Source organism: Prionailurus bengalensis, chromosome A1, assembly GCF_016509475.1.
Source record: "Prionailurus bengalensis isolate Pbe53 chromosome A1, Fcat_Pben_1.1_paternal_pri, whole genome shotgun sequence".
NCBI lineage: Eukaryota > Metazoa > Chordata > Mammalia > Carnivora > Felidae > Prionailurus > Prionailurus bengalensis.
The window spans coordinates 58,657,635-58,666,393 of NC_057343.1; the positions used below are offsets into that span (position 1 = coordinate 58,657,635).

Here is an 8,759-nt window from a genome sequence, read left to right on the forward strand (position 1 = left end):
ACATCACTGAGCTTAGTCATTCTAGAATCTATGGAACAAGTACTCTTCTATAATTCCATCTATCTCCTCATCTCATAGCTACACCATGTCCTTTGTTGCCAGTACTCTCCATGATAACACAGATTCAGTACATGTCATTACACTCCACTAGTATCACCAAAGCTTTACACCTTTGTCAGGTATGGAAAAGGTTTTCTGCAGAGCCGTGTCACACATGGCCATCTGTGCCTGAAGCAACAGCATTTATTACAAGATCAGCAACCTGAAACCATATAGCAAGAAAGATGATATACTGGAAATAGCATTGGAGGGTGGGAATGGAGCTACAATCCAATTACAAATCACTGAATGATACTATGTATCTATTTATGTCTATTTACTATGTATGGAAAGCATGAATTAAAAAATAAATTAATATGTAATTTTTAATTATGAAAATAACATTTAATCACAATGTTCATGTTACTACTGAGACAATAGATTATTGTTACCTCTGTAGACTTTCCCATCTATATAGAATTGTCTTAATGAAGTTGTCTTTCCAAAATTGATGGTTTCCAATATGTTGAGCCATGACAAGAAAGAATTTGTCTTTCTCTTCTAAAATATTTCATCCATAGTCTTCTTTCTCCTAATACTCCAAAAGAATGAATATAAATTTCAAAAATGTCTCTCAGAATCAAGTGGCAATAAAGACAAAAATTAAACTCTCATTTGAAATTTGAGAATCACCACTTTATTTTCTCCCCAAAGCAATATTTTCTATTTGTTTCCTAAGCTTAATTTTCAAGGAGATTTCAGGCTTACAGAGTGGTAGTGGTTGTAGCGGCAATGATGATGGTGACAGTGGTGGTGGTGGTGATGTGACTTTGATACATGCCATCAGATAAGGTAGATTTGCTGCCCCTAAAACACCTCCTTTCACTCACTTGAGCTTGTTGAGTTGAAGATGCCATGGCCTTTTAAAAAATTGATAATGCAAATAACCTAATTGCCCCCTGATTTCTATTATATCAATAAATATAGAGTAAATAAAACATTAAAAAAAATACTTGTGAATGAGTGTTCAAAAATATGCAAATTTGAACTGTATAGTGATTAGGTTTCCTCTAAAACTAGAATCTCTAAATTCATAAAGAATTGCACCACATACCTGCTTTATAACTATTGAGCAAGATACTTAACATCTATGGACTTAGATTTCACCATCTCTAAAAAGTGTATGATAATAATATCTGAAACATTGGTTTAATAATATAATTAAGTAAAATGGGCCATAGAAGACAATTAACCCAGTTTCAAAACATATTAACTATTTAATAATCTTCACTATTATTGATGAAAGTGTTAATGCTGTTTTATTTTTATTATTATGAAAAAAATAATATGATCACATAAATATATGCAGAAAAGCATTTGCCAAAATCCAATGTGCATATATAATAAAACTAACAATAGAGAACTCAGCAGGGCAGCTGCCACTTCCTCAATTTGTTAAAAACGTCTACCAAAAAGATTGTATAGCTAACGTATTTAATTTGAGAAACTGGAAGCTAGTCTATTGAACATAAGGAAAAACTCAAAGGTGTTCATGCACTACTCTTTTTTTTAATATCATACTAGATGTCCTAGTTAATGCTATGAGACAAGAAAAGGAATAAAACTTACACAGATTTAGAGAAAGAAATAAAACTGTCTTTGTCCACAGATGATAACTGTGTAGACAATCTCAAACAACAAAAATACCCTGGAACAAATATGCAATAAGAACAAGATTGCAGGATACAAAGTCTATGTGAATAAAGTTAATTAATTTCTTATATGTTATCAACAAATAAGTTGACATTGAAATTAAAAACACAACACCACTCATATTGCCACAAAAAAATTAAATCTGCACGTTGTTAGAGCTTCGAGTGGGGCCACTGGCTGACTATGAACTCCCAATTGTAAGTACTATGCTACATGAGGGGCCAGTCTTTTGCTAACACCAGAAGGGGCTCTGGCCCAATGAGTGGAGTTTGATCGCAATTCTTGCTATAAGTTAAATTAAAAAAATAAAAAATGAAAATAAAGGAAAGAAGAAAAAATTAAAAATTTAAAACAATTTTAAAAATTAAAAAAATGAAATACTTAGGCAAAAATCTAACAAAATATGTATGAAATATATCTGTGGAAATCTACAAAGTTCTAAAGAAAAAATAAAAGAAACTCACAAAAACTTAAAAAATAAAGGCAAGCAAATTGCATACTTAGTCTTTTCATGGAATTTTATGTTCATGGAAAATAAAATGAAAACACCATAACCCCTTTTTAGTATTCTATTTTAGAAAGCAAGAAAACCATAATTCTAGGTGAGACATGTGAAATGTACCTTTTATTATCACTACAATTCCCAATTTAATGTGTTCATACATTTCCTTTTTATTACAGAAATTAGCATTAGGAAACCACTTTTCTTTAATTACTAAGTAATGCCTCAGGTAAAAAGAATTACATTTCCTGTGATAAGAGTTCAGTGGGGAAAAGAAAACATTTATGCTAATAACAGTTTAAGCCTTCAATTCATAGTGCTCTCACAGTCAGTAAAAATAGTTTTAAGCCTTCAGCAAAAAGATGAATCATCAACAAAATCAGCAACTAAATTTTAGAACTAGAATTCATTGCATTTATAGCAGAACCTGTATTTGAATATTCAACTGGTTTCTCTTTTTTCACAAATGTTTATACTCCCTTCTCTTTATTCTTTCCAAGGCTAAAAATCAAATCCATTGAACCAGCCAAAACTTTTAAAACTATTGTTTCTGATATTATTTATAGAGGAATAATTCAAAATCCCATGGCTATGACTGATTTTTGTGAGACACTGAGCTCTATAAAGGAGCACTACCTGAATATTGCTTCAGGCCAATCTTTAACAAGTTTTCCCAAGTGACCATATAGAATAGTAAAAGGAAGTACTAAAGGGAATTTTATTTAGACTTCATAACGTGACATCCAACACATAGTTATCACATACTAAAGCTTTTTTTAATTGAAGAATATATTATTAAATGTTTTGGCTGGGGTAAGTAGTTAGTTGATCAACAGGCTATTCACATGTTATTTTCTGTAAACTAAGATTTTTCAAACTATGACTATGAACTGCTAGAGAATGTTTAGGCCAGAGTCCATGGGAGAAGGGGCCAGATAGAAACAAACAAAAAATCTTTAGTTTCTCCAGGTAATAGTTTTCTTTTTTACTGAAGTATTCTACTAGTAATCATTGCTTTGTAATTTTTTACTTGCAGAAAGAACAGGTCCCACTTTACCCATAACTATATTTTTTATTGATTATGTTTCTAATCACAATGCTGAATGGTGGAGTTGTGTAGACCAATAAACACTAATAAAAAAATCCCCTGCACTGTAAGAACAAAAGTGAGGCATAGACACAAATACCCGGTAAAATGGGAGCTAATGGAAGCAATATGTCATATTGTTTAAGATGTTTGAATATTTCACCAAACTGCCTGAATTGGAATCCTTACTGCCACTTAATAGTTGTATGTTTTTGGGGTGCCTGGGTGGCTCAATAGGTTGAGCATCTGACTTCGGCTCAGGTCATGATCTCGTGGTCTGTGAGTTCAAGCCCCGCGTTGGGCTCTGTGCTGACAGCTCAGAGCCTGGAGGCTGCTTCGGATTCTGTGTCTCCCTCTCTGCCTCTCCCCCACTCATGCTCTGTCTCTTTCTCTTTCTCTGTCAAAAAGAAATAAACATTAAAAAAAAAAAGAATTATAAAAAATAGTTGTATGTCTTTGGGCAAGGGTATAAACTTGCTAGGCCTCAGTTCCTCATTGCAGTAATGGGAATGACTATTACTCATTCATAGAGACATTGTGAATTAATGAAATAACACTATAATGTAATTTCTAAGAATAGTCTCTGGAACATTGTAAGTGTTTATTTTTTATGATGCTTTGATCTGAATATAACTGGAAACCTATTAATGGCAAAAGAGAAAATACAGAGGTAAGATGAGCTTTACGGTTAACTGAAATAATGATTCAATGATGAAGTAAAACATGTATTCTTTCTCTCTTTTCTTGCCCAAAGTGATACAGTTTTACTCACTGCAGAACTGGCAAAGGCAAGAAGGATAGGGAGCCAAAATTACCTGGAACTTAGAATTGCATTGCTGATACACAATGGGAGTAGAAAGTATATGACAATAATAATAATAATGGTAATAGGCATTCAACCACAATTTCATTTAGGAGATAGATATAGAACACTAAAAATACATCAAGAAATAGATTGCATTGGCGGTGTAAAATAAATTGGGAAAGTGTTCTCAAAATATGAACTGAGATTAGAATAAAGGTCTGGGAGCTTCAAAATGATAGCATAAGGGAAAGATATTATAGTCATGAATGTTACAATATACAAAATCATGTAGACATTTAAAGCAAGTATATCACGTCTTTAAGTCGTAAATTGGATATTTTAAAGGAATAAAAGTTACCCAAAGGTATAATTAATTATTTCCTTCTTCACCTCATCCTAAGTAACAATTAGAATCAAATTGCCTTTCCATTACATATTCTTAAAACTCCAAGATTGCACAATGGCAAATTATTCTTTATTCTCTTCATTTTTTACCATGTAACCCAACTCTTCTGTTTATTTAAATAGGTCATAATCACATTTTTAAGGTAATTTTAGCTGGTTAATGAAAGTCTATCTTATGGACAAAGTAAAGATAAGTTGTGGTTTCTCCCTCTCTTCTGTATCCTTACTGCTGTAATTTTTCTTACATGTTCAATTCTACAAAGTCAAAAAAGGAAAGAAAATTTGTAAATAACCGTGGTATTGGTGAGGCCAAAATATTGGACCATTTTTTTTTTCATTAAACCAAAATGTTTTAATGGATTTATTTTAATCAATATTAACCTAATTTTGGTCATATTTCAGTGCAGATTTATTGATTTTCCTCAACTAATATCTATAGTAAAATACTGTATCATAATTTTGTAACCAAATGATTAGGTTTTTAATTTTTGGTTTACAATTTATAAGTTGAATAGAACTGACTAAATGATTTAATCTTCCTGGGTCATTTCCTAAAATATCAGTGTATATAATAAAACTTCCTAACTACCTTGCAGGATTAAAATGTGGGTAAAATGAACTTTAAAATATTAAAGTAATATTATCATATCAATAAAATAATAGTTATGATTCCAAGCAATCCAATTAATATAATGCCAAGCATTTAAGGTAAATATGAATGCATATCTCTTTTCTAGGTGGAAAGTAAATAACTCAGAAATTTTCAAGAAAGTGATTAGAAGAAATTGCTGATCTGCTGCTGTAGATGGATACAGATGTCTGTTCCCAGAAGAAGCAGACCCATCTGCGTACACTGCAGCTTCATTGCTCTGGGACAGCTTCCTGCTGAATGCAACACAGCTAAATCTAGAGCAAATTGAGTAAGTATGTCTTCATCTTCAAGTATGTTAGTCATTTATTTTGCTGTCAGGAAATGTTTTTATTTGTTGTTGTTGAGTTTCACATCTCTCGTAATTTTATTGCACATTTAGGCAAGAAATCATTAGCCACTCTTCTATATGGTTGAGTGCTTTGACAAGCAAACCGAAACTTGGAAATCATGTCATATTCTCTGAGTTATGTACTCTGAACAACCCTGAACCAAAGATATTCAAATGAGGATTCATTCATGCACAAAATTTATTAAGTATAATGGTTTACACTTGAACCTATAAACGTGAGACTCATAGTCCTTTATAATTCTTATTTTATAAATAACCAATATGGTAATGGAATCTCAAAGTATTTAAAAGAAGATTTGTGTGGAACTCATTGTACATTGTGCAGGTTAGAACTAGTAAAAATTTTTAAAAGGTTAAATCTGTATTAACAGAACAGTGAATCCATCTTCTTTCTTTTTCTCTCCATGGTTCTGCCCTGGGATGCACCACACTTTATCTCCTTGTTGATATTGACTCTTGAATCTGCCTCTTACCTGAAGGCCTTTCCAAGTATATGCTGGCAAAAAAAAAAAAAAATCAAACATTTAAGGTTGGGAGGAATATCAAACAGTTTTCTTAAATCTCCCTGTGCTTTAAGTGGCACTGCTACTCACTGTCCTGCCTAAAAACAAGGCCCTCAAACACACATGATGATCATGATTGATATCTTCAGGCTTCAACCACTGGTCTCCTCTGTAATCAAGTTATTATAGCTTCCATGAGCTTTTGTAATACCCTATTCTCCTCTGGCTTACAAAAATGTACTCTTGTTATATTTCTTATACCTATTCTTATATACTTTTTGCACTTAGATGATAAGATGGCTACTTTTCAGTGGCAACTGATTAGGCTAAGGGACAAAGAGCTGGTAAAACATTATTCCTGGGTATGTCTGTGAGAGAGATTAGTATTTGAATCAGTAGACTAAAGAGATCCATCTTTATCAATGTGGAGGCTGAGTTGAGGACATCACCCATCCACTGAAGACAGGAATGGAACAAAAAGGTGGAAGAAGGGCAAGTTTTCTTTTTCTCTTGAGCTGGGATATCCATCCTTACCAGGCCTCTGACATCAGAACTTCTGGCTCTCATGCCTTTGGATCCCTTTGTATTTTGGATTTACATTAGTCCCGCCCCCCAACTGCACAAAATCCTCAGGTCTTTGGGCGTGGACTAAATTATACTACCAGCTCTTTTTGTTCTCTTGCTTACAAATGGCAGGTAGTGGAACTTCTTAGCCTCCATAATCACAAGAGTCAATTGCATTAAAAATCTCCTCATATATCTATATCTATCCTATTGGTTCTGTTTCTCCACAGAACCCTGACTAATAGAGATGGTATTATTCTCAGGTCCCATATCCTTTGCATAGTTCCTCTAGTTTCAAATACTTCATGTATATAACTTCATGACAGAACAGATTGTATGCTAAAACCACTTTCCTGAACTTCATAATTTTAGTTCACATGGATTCCTCATTTGAGTAGAGTGCCCTTTAGAGTTCCATGGCAGAGACCATAATACACTCTAGCTGGTTTGAATATAGTGAGCTTCCTTAATTGTTAGGAAGACACAAGACTGCTTCATCACTCAACATCCATTAGTTGATAAACCTTTTGGATTTTACTTTTAAATATTTTTCATATATTTTTGCTCATAATTTTGATCTATAAAGCTTATTCTCAGCCTGTTAAAATACTTGTCAGATTGAGCACAAGTTTTACCTATCTGTAAAACATCTGTCGTATTTCAAAATTTATACATGACTGTTACTTTCCTGTGGAAAACACATGTACAAAAAAATGGGGAGGCAGGACTGTCTTTTATATCCATGATTAAATTCAGGTTCTAACTTTGGCACATTTATTAGTTTATTTTAATTTGCAAGGAACACAACATACAAGAATTACTCCAATTAGTTGAGGTTCATTGTAAGAATTGGAAAGTAATGTATTCAGTAGCGAAACAACTACCTTCAAGACAAAAATTATCATGATTTCAGACTTGTATGCAAAGTTGCTTATTTATCATAATTTATTTTTAAAAATGAAATAACTTTTTCTTTATAGCTGCCTTGATCCCCACTTCTTCTTTCTCATAATAAATTAATAAATGGCACTACCACCTATAAAATTAATCAAGTTAGAATCATGGGGATTATTCCTGGCCATCTTCCTCTCTGAACCCCTCCTATCACCTATGGCATGTTCCAGTAAGTTCTGCCTGAAACATAATCTCAATTCCATGAGTAATCACTGTGCAGCCTAGCTTTCACGGACATACAGTGGACAAAAGACAGAATACACAACTGGAAGCAGGAACAAATTCTGAAGGGCTTCAAATAATTGACCTTTGGGTAAGACCTTTAAGTGTGTGTATATAAACTGATAAAATATATTTACAGACATTTAAAATTAGCAGAAAATCAGACACTACGAAAACCAGACTTGAAAAAGATCCCAGAATTAATAAGAATTAAAGTATCATCTTTGGAATTGAAAATTCTGTGGATGATTTCAGTAAAAAATTAAACATAGCTGAAGAATTCAGTAAGAAAATAGGTCAAACTATCCAAAATATATGAAGCATAGTGCAATAGAGAGGTGAAACATATAAATGTTTTTCCTAAGTACCCCTCTTTGCCTCTCTGCTCATCTTTTAAAGCCTGTCAGTCCCTTAGCTGTATATGTGATACTTACCTGACACATTCTGCTTTATAATTCTGTTCAGAATGACATAGTTGGACTGGTAGTTTCTAATGATAGTAATATTGGCAATGGAAAAAGTAGGAAGATAAATTATTCAGAGGCATTCTAGCCTTCCATAACTAACACCAAAAAGCAATCACTTATGCTGCCTACATGAAGACCAAGTGAAAATAGTCATCTTGAACTGTGTTTCACTCAAATATACATACTTTCTAAATTATACTATAAAATTCCTGACTTCTTCAGGTTTACTTTTTTGACTGAAAATGCAAACTATATTTTGAAAGCTATTTTACTTAAGTATTAAACATTTTATTTTATTTTATTTTATTTTATTTTATTTATTTTATTTTATTAATGTTTATTTTTGAGAGAGACAGAGACAGAATGTGAGTGGGGGAAGAGCAGAGAGACAGGGAGACACAGAATCCAAAGCAGGCTCTAGGCTCTGAGCTGCCAGCACAGAGCCCGAAGCGGTGCTCAAACCCATGAACCATGAGATCATGACCTGAGCCAAAGTC

The 8,759-nt window shown here is 33.0% G+C and overlaps 1 non-coding gene across 1 annotated transcript; it reads left to right on the plus strand.

Annotated features, from left to right (window-relative positions):
- The first annotated feature begins 1,893 nt into the window (after positions 1-1,893).
- LOC122496708 lies at positions 1,894-2,045 on the plus strand. The gene has a single exon (XR_006300910.1). It is a non-coding gene; the product is annotated as a small nucleolar RNA SNORA62/SNORA6 family (small nucleolar RNA).
- Positions 2,046-8,759: the final 6,714 nt, after the last annotated feature.